Genomic DNA, 14,850 nt, shown 5'->3' with positions numbered 1-14,850 from the left:
CAATACACTGTAGACATGTGTTCACTGTATTGAAATTCAAAGAATCAAGTGAGATACAGGTTAATTGAAACTGCTATGGGTGAGTGCTAAGCACTCTATACCAAGAGGGTAATATTATATCAAAAAAATCCCCTCAAACAAGACAATGATTCATTCAAGGGTATTCATCCCTTCCCACCCTCCCCCCCCCCCCCCCATCCTTCTTCTTCCTCATCCTCCTGGGAAACAATACATTTGAGGGGCAACAATTCACAGCTTTTTGCCCAAGTACAACAGGATATGACTCAGCATGCATATACATACTACATAATAGGCACTCTTTATGTGTTGCCATGGTTACAGCGTGGGAGAAATGGCTGCCATTCAGCCCCCTGAGCACCTGCCTCTACTATCTGCCTACCTTCAAACACATTGTATGTAAACAGAGCCAAATTCACACGATGGTACTGGCTGTTGATTTCTGTGTACATCGTGCACTTGCAGCAGCACGGTGACTGCACTAGAATATTGATACATACATTGTGTATGAACTGTACGGTACATTCATTTTCATATCTGTTCAATACAAAGTCAGGATATTTGCACAGTTCAAAGCAGATACTAAGTACTGTATGGCTATCTTATCTAAATACAGAATTGTGAAAAAAAAAATTGTAAATTACATAATAAAACATGTTCGAAATAACACGGAATTGTACATTGCTATGTGAAGCATTTAACTTGGTACAATGTGTAATAACCATTTTTGTTTTAAGATATGATAAATTATGAATAAAAAAAATGGTTGCTCATATGATCTGCATCCCTATTGATCAAGTGTTCAGAACAAATTGGTGGGCTCAATCCATCATAACCACAAAATTATGATTAGTGCATCTCTACAGGACACCACGCTGTGTAATTCATTCAATGCATTTCCAGAGATACTGCAGGTGTTTTTCTCCCGGTTTCTCAATGAAATGATCAGGTTCCCATGGCAACAGCATCTGTTCACTCACCAGGTGTGGTGAATGTGTGATGGGCGTGAGGATGAGATATGATCAGTGGGAGAAGGCATCTGATTTGGACATTTTGCTTTGACTATTGGTTGGGCAAGCCACAATCTTGCAATACATAAACCCTTATAAATGGTTGCCAAGGCTGATAACTTAAAGCCCTCACTGACTTACATACTGTATATTGTAAGCAATACCAGGAATTTTGGGAGGACATCTTTTGTTATAATTACATTTCATTTGAGGGGACCAGCATGAGAATATTTTTTTTTCCAGAGTGGGAGGGTTAGAATTGGGGGAATTGATTGAGTCTCATGCTGATTGCATGAAAGATGTCAGCCCTGTGTACTGTTCTATACCACTCCACACCATGTACACTCACATGTTGTCCTAAAATTAAATCACACGAAATGCATGATAGAATTTCTTCACAATCAAAAACAAAATAAAAAAGTTAAATGGAATTTTAGTGTTCTACGTTTTCAATGAGTACAGATACGATCACATCATCACCCAACATCTTTCCCCCTGGATTGTACACAAAAATATTATAAAAATCATAGTTTTGGTCAATAATTTGGAATCCTGTCCCTCTTATGAATGTAAATGGTTCTCCAAATAGCACACAAAGAAAATGTCCTCAGTGTCTACTATGTAAAATATACACGCTTGTCTTTGTATAGTGTCTATAATTCACTATTGAGACATAATTATTACTACATGGTAAACCTGCAATAAACAACAAAAGATGTCCAAGGGGCAACCTCCTTGGTGCACACCTGACCATAGATTTTAAAATCAGCATTTGTTAGGTCATCGTTTTCCAAATTACAGCACACATACATTGTAACATACAATAGACGCCTTGTGTACTAAACCAACATAAACTGTCCCTGCTACAACTGTAGCAATAATTAGCAGCATCTAACAGGGTTTACTCATGGCAGTATCTCATCTGGACATCACTGTACAGTATGACTGTCAAGAGGATGGTGCTGCTACAGTGCAACATGGCTACACGAATTCCATATGTACCCCCTAAAGTCCTAATTTTTTTGTGTGTTTTTTTTAATTTGTGCAGCTATAGGTACCGGTATGTTTAAAGGACAAGTCCACCTTCATAAGGATTGAGAGAATGCAGCAATATTAGTAGATCACATCAGTGAAAGTTTGAGGAAAATTGGACAATCCATTCAAAAGTGACGAATATTTCAAGTTTCTGCGCAGTCACTGCTGGAAGAGAAGACTACTACAGTGTATGATGTCACATGCGTACAACTATATAAGGCAAATAAAAAGAGAATTTCACAAAACTTTACTTTTTGAATAAAGTGCACATTTCTTCGACTTGCTACTGACGTATGTTAATGGTAATATCATTCCCCCTGCCTTCTGAAAGAGAGAAGTCAAGTGTTCTTTTGTTATGCGAGAAAAATGGAAATATGTTGAATTTTCTTTATTCTTTCTTTATATCGTTGTACTCATGTGACATCACAAGCTATAGTAGTCTTTTCATCCAGCCGTGACTGAGCAGAAACTTCAAAAATGCATAACTTTTTAACGGATTGTTCGATTTTGCTCAAACTCTCACTGATGTGTTCTACGCACTGCATTCACTCAACCCACATATCTATGAAGGTGAACTTGTCCTTTAAATTCATGGATAGGGTATTCCAGTTGGCTATGGTTTGAGGCATTACACAGGTACAGCTGTATACTAGAGTTCTGCATTGCAGTGGGATGAATCTGTGTCATCTCCTCTTGGGAGTCTTGCACGACTGACTTCTTTGATACACACGTATAAAAGGTCAGCACCTGATAGCACACAGCAGCAGTACACTCATAGCATAGATCTAGTTGATGGGAGTTATTCTTCTTCTTTCTGCTAGGCGACCACAATCAAACTACCAACTTGACCGAAAGATCGGTCTGTATCTGGTTGTCGGGAATATGTTCCATGCGTCTGGCTTAACGGATCCCCTCCTGCGATGGCGTCAAAAAATAAAAAAGATAAAAGACTCTCCAAACAGACGGATCTTTCCCTCTAACTACCAACCACAGGAGGTCGGCAGGGCACATTCCAGTAACTTGTCTTCTTCTGATAATTTTAATTTGCTTGTTTTGTACAAGTGGTAGAGGGTACATACATGTAGATAAAACCAATCAGACACACAAATTAATTTTATGAACAAAACCCGTGTTGGTTGGGCTTTTACTTTAGTGACTACACAGCCCTGTCGCTGTCCTCTGGACAGACAAATTTTGCTGTCTAGAGATAGGATTGATCTAACTGCAACCAGCCCAAACACAGCATAATTTTATAATCTAACTGTGTACAAGGAGCGCTCGGGGTTAGAATTAAAGGACAAGTTCACCTTCATAAACATAAGGATTGAGAGAATGCAACAATATTAGTAGAACACATCAGTGAAAGTTTGAGGAGAATTGGACAATCGATGCAAAAGTTATGAATTTTTAAAATTTTTGTGTTGGAACCGCTGGATGAGGAGACTACTACAGCTTGTGAGTCATATGCGTACAACAGTAAAAGAAAATGTAAAGAAAATTCAACATATTTTCACTTTTTGCGCATAATAAAAGAGCACTTTACTTGCCTCTTTCTAAAGGCATGGGGAATAATATTACCCATAACATTTGTCGGTAACGAGTCGGGGGAATGTGTACTTTTTTCAAAAGATGAAATTTTGTGAAATTCTCTTTATATTTTCCTTATATTGTTGTACGCATGTGACATCTAAGTTATTCACACACTGCAGTAGTCTTCTCATCCAGCGGTTACTGCACAAAAACTTCAAAAATTCATAACTTTTGAACGGATTGTCCGATTTTCCTCAAACTTTCAATGATGTGTTCTACTAATATTGCTACATTCTCTCAATCCTTATGTTTATGAAGGTGAACTTGTCCTTTAATGTTGCTCTAACCCCGGGCCGCTGTAACCAGTTGGGGTTGCTGGTGCGGTTAGAAATGTTCCTATTCCACAAATGAGGCCCGAGGGCTGAATCCCAGTCAAAGTTGAAAATGAGAGAAATTTGATAAAAAGAACATGCACTATAAACCTGTAGTCAGGCTATTACCCCGGGGCGCTCCTTGATACATGCCATTAAAACCGAAACAACAACTTGTACACAGTGTACCTGTTGGTATTGTGGTAACCGCAGCAGCGAACCCCACACGTAATCATACACAGCACCCCGCGCCGGGGTTAGTATTGTGGCAGCTTCGCGTTTGGCCTCCGGGCTGTGTTAATATACAATAGTCAGGCTATAAATTACACTCTGTAATACACTAGACTAGTAATCTATTCAACGATACACACCACCAGATTGCAGATTCAGAAAGTTAGCCGCGATTGAATTCTTTCATGATTATGAAGTCAGCTCAGACAATGCTGACGGACAATCGAATCCCAGGTCCAGTCTGCCAAGAAACAACATTCTTCTTCTTCTTCTTCTATAATCTTCAAAGGGCTATAAAATGCAGCCTATCACGAAGATGAATAGATTACAACTTGTGTGCACGATGAGAGGAGGGGTGTGGGCTTAATCACAAGGTGTGATTTTAATTAAGGTGGGCCATTAAATGCTCCTTGAACTGCTCAGGTGAGATTGCACAAACTACAGAGCTTGGAAGTTTGTTCCACTCAGGTTTGGATCTCTGGGCAAATGCAAATTTGTCGATGTTGCCCCAGGTGCTGGGGCGGTATATTTGGAAGCACATGTCGTGAAATTTTCCTGGTTTTTATGTGTTTAACAGTTAGACGAGTTGATTGTAAAAAATGTGGTACAATGTACATCAGTTCGGGAAACCCACTCACAAGGGGGGCCCCTCCTTATAAGTAACCCGTCCCCCTTTATAAGTAATCCCGTCCCCCTTATAAGTAACCCACGGGGCACCCCTTGTAAGGAGTCTCCACGCTTTTTTGCAATGCAACGCGAAAATGAAAGAACTGCGGCAATTCGCTTGATTATGTCCATAAAGCTTCACAAGTTTCCTAGTTACTCACGAAATTTGAGCAAAATCGGTTTGAGGCATCATATCTAAAATCATGGATTTAAATGCGATGTCAAACGACCCATGCGAATGCTGAAATGCGAGCGATTACTGGCGTGAGTGTCGCCAGGCGCGGCGGGGCGGCAATGCTTGAGTGCAGACGTGGCGACTGACTTTCGTACTCAGTCGCCACGTCTGCATTCAAGCATTGCCCCGCCGCCGCGCCTAGCGACACTCACGCCAGTAATCGCTCGCATTTCAGCATTCGCATGGGTCGTTTGACATCGCATTTAAATCCATGATTTTAGATATGATGCCTCAAACCGATTTTGCTCAAATTTCGTGAGTAACTAGGAAACTTGTGAAGCTTTATGGACATAATCAAGCGAATTGCCGCAGTCCTTTCATTTTCGCGTTGCATTGCAAAAAAGCGTGGAGACTCCTTATAAGGGGTGCCCCGGGGGTTACTTATAAGGGGGACGGGGTTACTTATAAGGGGGACGGCTTACTTATAAGGAGGGGCCCCCCTTGTGAGTGGGTTTCCCGAACTGACATTGAACAAGGAAGTCATTAGAAATCTATCCAATTCAGATTGCCTCATTATTGACGTAATAAAAAGACATTTCACTGGAAAGAGAAACTAGAACTGTAGAAGGTAGCCTATGTTGGGTATGATACTCTTCACTTCTACAGCAAACCTCCATAGCACGACACAGCTAGAGGCCTGGTCGATCCGCGTGCCCCTCATAGGCCTGAACTCCAGGGGTGGAAAACAGCAGCAACCGGACCGAGTGCGGGGCTTCGCTACGTTATTTAGGGTATTTATGGACCCTGGCACATACACAAACCAGCTATGGTACGGTTACACATAAACGATGCCAGTCCAGTGATGGCTCCAGAACGTAAACATTGCAGGATATAAATCCGATGAATACCTTAAAACATTACTCATTACTGATCAATAAATCTGGGCATAATAGTGATGACACATGTGAGACGTGAGACACCTGGCAATTTCAAGAAAACTTACCACGTTTACAAGCAAAACTGTACTACACCATTGAGGCCTGATGATGAGCAGACGCTATCTTGGTATGAATATGACGCTCAGCTAGGTGCAAGCTGGGCTGTTACAGCGTACAGTACACACTTTCAGGTTTGCCCTATGCAATGCGTTGTGTGTGTGTGTGTGTGTGTGTGTGTGTGTGTGTGTGTGTTTGCGTTTGTGTGCATTATGCTGTATCTCGCTCGCTGAACCTTTGCGAAAGGCTGGATACGCGACGCTACGATTTGGAAGAATAACGCTGAATCGTGGTTCCTGATTGGTCAATTTGAATAGGACGTCACAACTGAGTACATGCACACAATTACAAACGTATTGAAGTACAATGTACTAGAGTATTCGAATGAGTCGTAAGGAAGTTCCGTAAACCCTATCTTTCATCGACTGTTCATATTACTGATACAAGCCCTGATATAGACAAATTCAATTCAATTTATTTCATACACCATTCTCATGTGTCACAAACCCCTTGTGGGGACAAGTACATTGCTTAGTATAATTACAAAAAATTGAACAAGGTTGATATTTACATGGAATGTTGCGTGGGGGACCTTGAGAAAGCACAGCTTGTTAAACAAGGTCCCCTTAAAAAAGAAATATTACATGCAGATGAGTGGAAGTGATATACAGTGTGTTGCAAAATGAATGAAGGGCTGAGGTGGGAAACAAAAAACAAGAGGAGGGAGGAAGAGAGAAAAAGAAATAAAAGACGGAGAGTAGTGACATACAGTTCAAATAGGTGTAAATACACACATTGGTCGTTAATTAAAAGTCATATTATCATCAATCAATCATCTGCTTCTTATCACGTCTTGCCAGTCTACCAGTGCTAGAAAGATACAATTTTTTTTTTAAAAAAGGTAATAGATAATCGAGTGGTTCTTCGAACTACTAGTAATATTGCAATAATTCCTCTTCGATTTATTTTTTCTTTTCTTGGAGGGGGGGGGGGTGCAGCATGTAGGTGATGATCGGTCATTTGGAAGACGCTGACGATATACCTGTGGTTTACACTATTACGTTGTGAGTCGGTATGACTTTTATATCATGTTAAGAATAAGTTACGTAATGAGTGTCATCAGTTGGAGAAGTAAAAAAAAGTATAGGGCCTACTACATGTCATTGCACTTAATCGTTTAATCTTTACATCCTACGCACTTGTTCACTCGACACCCCTTCATTATAACTTGATTGGGTTCAAGAATTATGATTAGATTCGTTCATTCGATTCAAATTGCATGTCCCATACGTTGAAATGGAAGCAAAGTTATTGTTGTTTTTCAACGTACATTATCATTTCTTCTTCTTCTTCTTCTGATTAAGTCTGCCTCCTTCAATAGACTGAAGATTCTTGCAGACTGGTGCTATTTACATTATAATACAATTTATTTACAGATATTTACAAGCACATAGAAAATTTGACGAAAATACTAGCCACTGTGATCAACCGTTAGACGGTTTCGAAATGATCCCACAGATGGCGCTGAAACAATTTCTGACGACAGGGAATTCCAGTTCCTTACAGTTCTTGGGAAGAACGAATGGCGATGCGATTCAGTTCTCGAATATGGTACCTGGTAGGAGTGTGGTTGCGAGGCTCTCGTTAACTGAGTAGCCTATTTGATGATATAGTCCTGTGCTGAAAGAGGAGTGAGATTATTGTGTATTTTGTACATCATAATTAGCCTGTCATTTTCTCTGCGCTGTTCCAGAGTGGTCCAATTAAGTTCTTGTAGCATTTTGGTGACACTCGAGGTGTTATGGTAGCGATTTAAAGTGAATCGCGCAGCTCTTCTCTGGACCATTTCCACTTGGTGGATTAGGTTCTTGGTAGATGGGTCCCAAACTGTGGAAGCATACTCAACAATTGGTCGAACCAACGTTTTGTAAGCTGTGGCTTTAACATCAGATTTTATGCGAAGATTGCGTTTTAGAAATGCAAGCACGTTATTGGCTTTATTGACAGTATTGTTAATGTGTTGGGTCCACTTCAAATCAGAAGTTCATTTTTGTCTGCATTGTATAAGTTTTTTCCTTTCTCTCTGTTTTGCCTCACACACGATCACAAATGTCTCCCCTTCTTATTTGTCTGACAGTCTGCCGATCTATCAACCCGAGTAAACGTATTGAGCTAAAATTATATTGTAGATTGGTCTCTTATCTCCACCTTGTCTCTGGGATCTTCACCGTGAAATCACTATTATGACGTCATAGTAAATTGTTGCGCGTCAGGTTTAAGGAAGACGCGCAATGTCTCCTTGGATATCATAATCATAATAAAACGATCAATGAATAAGCGTTATAAACTTCTTTTGATATCAAACTGTTGAGTATTGTAGTAAGTCGAGCACTTCTGTCCAAGTCTCTTCAAAGTTCATTTCACTGCGCAGGCATGGGCAAATCAAGGAATTAAATCACACGTTTTATATGTTTGTCTGTTGATGGGCAGACGTTCGAAGAAAAAGGTAAGAAGAAGATTGACATAACAAAACAAGAGGATTCTATTCCCTCCCCATTTTTCATACGAGCCTTGTAATAGTTCTTAATTCTTCCTCCATCTCACGATTTTCTATTTCTTCCTCTTTTTAATTAGTTGTCATCAGAATTGCATAGTTAGTTCTTATCATGATGATGATCATCATCATTATTATTTCTATTACTATTATTATTGTTATATTACTGTTATTACTGATAATTATTTTCAAAACTTTTTTTTTCATAATTATTATATGTTATATTTAAACTTATGGTAATCATTACTCGTTTATACTTCGGTCTACTATGACTGTCATCATATTCTTTGATTGAATGAGCGATTTTTGAGCATTGATTTTAACTTAACCTCTCTCCCCGCTGCACAATAGGCCCTACCACCCGGTCCGGCAGGCGTTTTTTTTCTTAAGACGGCACAGATTGGGGCATGGCGCGTGTTAAACCTATGGGAAAAACGTTGGGTCCGGGGTTTTTGGTTATGGTTATGGTTAGGGTTAGGGTTGGGGTTAGGGTTAGGGTTAGGGTTAGGGTTAGGGTTAGGGTTTGATGGTTAGGGTTAGGATTAGGATTAGGGTTAGGTTTAGGGATAGGGTCCCCGATAGATTTTTAGTTTCCCCAATCTGTGCCGTCTAAAAAAAACACGCGTCCGGCAGCGTATAGATCCAGATCCAGAACTTGTCTACTCTTTGATTCACCGTTGATTATTATTACTTTTACTTTTATACCTCAATTATGCTTCCTGAGCTTTCTGCCTATTCAATTCTCTGAGCATGAATTACATGTACATGAATTATTTGTGATCCTCACCGAGTATATCATTGTGTGTAACAACGATTTCAAGTCCACTTCTCTGAAGTAGTGCGAAAGGATATATATTTCTAACCGTGTCTTTTCTGTTTTCATTATTCAATTCAAAACTACTGTTTGTTTTCATGTCATCTCATGCAAAACAAAAACAACAAAAGTTACAAAACAGCCGTTAAACATAAATCAAAGTGGAATGGAGTACGTAACAGACAAGCAAACGGACAGACATGCCGACCAGTAGTCAGCGTATAAACTGTAATCTTTTATTTACACAAATATAATTCTGAACAGAGAGAGAATATATCTACAAAACTTCACATTCGAAGGTATCTAAAAAACACTGAAACTAGCTCCTATAGGAATAAAGAATGAACGTGCCTCAACGTGACAGGTGAAAGAAGAAGAAAAACAAGCATGTCGTTTGTAAAATTTGTTTCATTATTTTGTTCTCTATGCTCAACAACGATGACATTCAGCCATTTATCACTTGCGAGGGCTGCAAATGAAATTAAATACAATCTGAACAAAATGTATATTTATAATTGAATAATATGCAATGGATTGTCCGATCTTCCCTAAACTTTCCTTGCAAGAATGTTTCACTAATCTTTATGAATTCGCTGAATCTACTGGTATTTAGGAGAATTCATCCTGTTTGAAAGTAGCAGCCTGTAATTGCGAAACACATGACTGTGAGGTGTGGGTGGGAGTGAGGTTTATAGACGTGCTACAAGGTAGAGTATATAAATAGGAAATTAGCAGAGAGTAGAATGCGGAATGGCCCAACAATCAGTTCCGAAGGAAAAAAAAAAACCCGACACATGTCAAAAATCTAAACCTTCAAATATGCGTTATGTTCAATGCATCTGATTGTGACTATTGTGTCAACCCTTTCATTTTTGAAGGTGATCCATATGCATGGGAATCGTACAATACTGTTTTACCCATCCTTTCTTATAGATGACCGTTGGAACCTATGTCAGTTCCTGGATTGCTTGGTTGGTTTCACTTTTATCTCTCGCTGGTTTGTTGTTGTTGTTGTTTTTTTTTTCTGTTTGAGCAAAGGAGGGATATGCTGTGTTCTAGAATATATACTGTGAACATTAAGTTTACGTAAAGATAAAGCTAATTGCAGCAATGTATGGACACATTCGTATGACACATGGACGCCAAATACTCGTGCAATCTTGCTTGATTATCAGCGCGGAATGAGAGAGAGAGAGAAAAAAATATCACAAGCTATCCGCTGTATAGAAACAATGCGGTATTTGTTGCATGACCTTAGAAGTCATTGGATATCATGGCGTGGTTGGTCACCATGGGAACCGAGGGGTCACAATGACCAAACCTGTTCACTTTAGTGGGCAGGCAGGCAGTGATGTATACCCAGTCCCCTTTGCGTAAAGTCCAATAGTACGAAGGTAGTTACCATATACAGATCAAGAGGGTGTTTCTCCTCTCAAAAGTTCTCAAACGCAAAGAGCTTCAGTCAGGTTAAGTTGGAAACTTTGTCTTTTCTTCGCTCAAAATGGGCTCTGTTCCCGGAGGTGGCCATGGATTACCCCGCACAATTAAGGTAGATTCTAACAAATGCTGCTTCTTTATCGTCACATTGTACGCATGAATTTCCTCTTTTTTCATTATTCATCAGCGAAGGAATCGAAACTCCACATTATCGTAGAAGTGTGGTCTTGCCCTTTTAGACTGACAGCAATTGCTTGATTCCAGAATGTTCAAAAGTTGATAACTCGTGAAACCTATACCTACACTTGCCTGTACCTAATCATAGTGTCTAGTGATCGAACAATGTGATTGTCAATATCACAATAAAAAAACGGTATGACTTGCGAGAATTTCTCATGCAAATTATTAGTTTATTTATTTATTTATCTATTTATTCATTTATATATTTATTTATTTATTCATTTATTTATTTATTTATTTATTTATTTATTTATTTATTTATTTATTCATTCATTCATTCATTCGTTTTGTTTCAGTAGGGTAGCTCTGTCAGTGGCTAAACATTGTTATTCTCAGAGGCCCTACACATACAATACCGTACATCACAAAACACATACATTGCAGACACCTTAAAAGAAAATAACATAATATACAATTACGGTACACTTACAACATAGCCAGATTTGTTTCTGGCTTGTTTTTACTTTACAAGTAATATACATACAATTTGATACTTAACAATATAATATTGTATGAATAATACTTTACAAATACATTTGACAACAAAATTATTCATACCCCTGAGAAATTATTAGTTCTGAGCAAATTTCTCACAAGTGAAGGATGGAGTGATGGTGATTTGGTGTTGACTTTTTACTCTTATTTGTCCTCTGTCAATCGACATTAATTCCAGTTTCACCTCATTTGCAAAACAATAGAAATGTTGAGCTATAACACCCAGTCACCATTACTCCATCCTTCACTTGTAAGAAATGTGCTCAAAACTAAAAATTTCCCAGGGGTATGAATAATTTTGTGGTTAACTGTATATGAGAAGAATATGTTTCATGCAATATAATTTATGTTTCATATATATAAATGTATGTTATATATCGTACATTACATTGTAAAATATATGTTATATGTAATACATATTTCACGCAATACACAATATGTTGCAATTGTATATATGTCTATTTGGAAGGTATTTGATACTCTCTATCTGTCTTTCTCTGACTGTGCATCTCTCTCGTAATTTGCATTGGCTCCAAGGAGACAACTCGAGGACGCGCCTATTACGTGCCACCCAACATTCAGTGTCGACGGAACCTCTGGAGGCTAATGGGGAGCGAAGTGGTTGACTTAACGAGCGCCCGCTATATGGACGCACTAGCAGAACGTGTAATACAAGACTATGAGGTAAGCATGTACTAGCTGTTAATAAGATCATAATCATAAAAATAGTGAGAAAATTATTCATTCACACATGCTCTGTCATCCAGTGGATCTGTTTACCGCACATCGATATCTTTTTTTCTGTGCTAATTGTACTCCGCATACGATGGTTTTTGGTTACACTAACGTCAGAAATTAAGAATATGATAAATGAAAATTCATGGTAATCTGCATAACTGGACGGACCAAACAACACTCAGACTTTCTGATTGAAAGATGAATTAGAGAGCTCAAGTGGTAAAAGTATTACGCAAGTTTTTGCTGTAATCATACTTGGAATGTGATGTTGATGGTCATGTGACCACTGCCGTAAAGTTGAAAGGTAGTATAGTCACTGCCAGAGCATAGGGCATAATCTCTACTTTTAATGTCCCTATAGGCAAAACTTATCGTTATCATGATTATGATTGCATAAGACTGATTTATCTAACGTTTTATGCACTCACACATCTCCTTTTCGTCAATTAAACTTTCATGAGTGCATTCCGAGCGCATTTGTGTAATTTTCAGATCGATCATTTTGAATGTTTTTTTTTTCTTTCAAGAAATCTTACTAAAATTCTATCTTAGATGATACAGTCTTAAAATCTAATGCATACGTGTGATCACGGTGATGACGGTGCCACATTAAAGGCACTTTGATCAGGGATGTGGATAAAAGATTCCACCTCACTGCTCTGATACGGTCGTCTGCGTGCAAGAACTACGCGAGTCTTCAACAAGGTAACCCTTTATGAAACCAAGAAGGTCTCGATGAATCCAAATTGCATGCCTTATAGAATACTACCATCTCAGCGTTTGTGTTAGAGATCACGCCGTCACACCCCTCCCTCGGTAGAACTTTTCATTTGTGATACCTCCTTTTTTAAAGAGGCGTAATTGATATTGCCTAGCATTTACGTCACAGCTAGAGCTGCACGCAGTGTTCTCGGCAAAGCCCTCGATCTCTGTTTTTTCCCTACAACATGTGTGTTGAAAAGTAGTTGCCAGTGGCTACATGGTGTCTTGAGGAAATAGCACTTGACGTTCAAAATCGGACCACTGGTAAATATTTACATAATCTCAAGGGTATACAGCAACTTTAACAAAAGCTTATCTGAAGAACCCAATTAGATGATGTTCGGGAAGGTGATGTCATCGCCGCACAAAAGAATAATTTTATTCTCAGTCGATATGTTGTCATTGAAAATACGTGTTTATCCCGGCGAAAACAAAGTTTAGAGAAACACGCGTTCTCAAACAACTGTCAAAGACAATACTCGAAAAAAGCGTGTTTATTCTGAGGCTATTGTGATTTATTTCGGATCCAAAGTCTGTCGGTCATTACTCATAATATAGTGTGCGGCGGGCCTTGCTGTCACATCCCCACCATTCGTTCTTGTGTGTGTGTGTGTGTGTGTGTGTTTGTTTGTTTTTTGTCCATTCAAAGTAACATTAACATATCTGTTTAAATGATATTACTGATTTATTAAATTCATAGACTTAAGATAACTTCCTGGCGTTCCTGTAATACTTTTCGTTGGAAGAAACTTTCAATTGATTTTGCTATAGCTAAAACAAACTGTCGGAGGGAGGATTACATGGCAGAGAAACTCGGCCATACGTCCGACTCGAAATCACACCTTCATTACTGAAACCCGAGGGTGATGATACACTTCTGATGGTATTGAGGCGAGTCTAAATATTTGCCCGAAACATTTATGACGCCGTAAATCTCTCTCTGTTAATCTGTATAATCTCGCAGTATACATTTTTACCACCAAGACAGATTTACTACCCCCTGCGATGACGACAACAGCTATAAGAATAGACACACGTCAAATCTAAACGTTTTACCACCGGTTTTGGCGTTTAAAGACAAACGAAACAAAACAAAACTATAGACTATGCGAAAGCAAATCCTTCCTCGAAATACGTCGTATAGATTAAAATGCTTCCTGCGGAGGAAAAAAGTGCAGAGCACAAAAATCAACATGTATCTCGTAAAATCGCTGTGACGGCTCTTTTTAAACAAATACATAAAAGAATATCAACATAATGCCCTTTCTTCGCTGTCGTTGTATTGGCAGATTTATTTCATGCGGATATTCGTAGTCACCGAACACAGACACTCGTTACAGCAATATTTCGAGAACTGTCTTTGAGAGCACGTGTTCCTCTATCCGTTTTCGCCACTTTAAACAAATGATACACACAAACATTTTAAATGACACCGTGTCGACTGAGAATCAAATTATTTTCAAGTTGGTTTGATGAGCTTTCGTTATTATGCGATAAGAATATTTCCCCCATCGTATATATTCGGGAGTTTGAACAGAATCAGATGTAGTCCTGTAGTGGTCCGGAAACACCTGTCATACGGGTCAGGGCAATTTTGTGCCCCACAGGTACCTCAGTCCAATTACTGAAAGAGTGGAAGCCTTTATTATTAACGCGCATGCAATAAATAGAAATAACTGGTCATTCTGACCAATTTTGTGCCCTATACCATTTGCCCACAGGTACGTTAATTCAATCACTGACTGAGCAATAAACCTTACGATTAACGCGTACGCAATG

The sequence above is a fragment of the Diadema antillarum genome, unplaced genomic scaffold (assembly GCF_040938485.1).
Source record: "Diadema antillarum isolate AM-2024a unplaced genomic scaffold, OU_Dant_1.0 scf00000172, whole genome shotgun sequence".
Taxonomy (NCBI): Eukaryota; Metazoa; Echinodermata; class Echinoidea; order Diadematoida; family Diadematidae; genus Diadema; species Diadema antillarum.
This window is presented reverse-complemented; position numbering follows the sequence as displayed.